We start from the raw sequence: 385 nt of genomic DNA on the forward strand, positions 1-385 counted from the left end.
AAAAAAAAAAAAAAAATAGTGTGTGATAAACTGTTGAATTTATTTTTGGTATTTCAGTAAGTTTTATAGTAAGATGTTAGGCTTAATACACTAATTTGTATAGTGATTGAAGTACTTTGCCAGCGCCAATCTTAGACTTCTGGGGGCCCTATGCAAAACTGTGTCGGTGGGGGTGGGGTTGGAGTGGGGTATGAGTGCTGTCACGGGTTGCTACTGTGAGGAGCACGGAACGAGGAAACCAGGAGTACCAACCAAAGAGTTTATTTACATTGCGGGGAATCACACGTAGCACAAGGGAGTTGACATTCACAATACCGGACAACACTAACTAAAAGGACTTTTAAACACAGGATGACGAGGGACTAAGGAGACACACCTGGGATCA

This window comes from Sinocyclocheilus rhinocerous, unplaced genomic scaffold, assembly GCF_001515625.1.
Source record: "Sinocyclocheilus rhinocerous isolate Xijiao unplaced genomic scaffold, SAMN03320098_v1.1 scaffold320, whole genome shotgun sequence".
Taxonomy (NCBI): Eukaryota; Metazoa; Chordata; class Actinopteri; order Cypriniformes; family Cyprinidae; genus Sinocyclocheilus; species Sinocyclocheilus rhinocerous.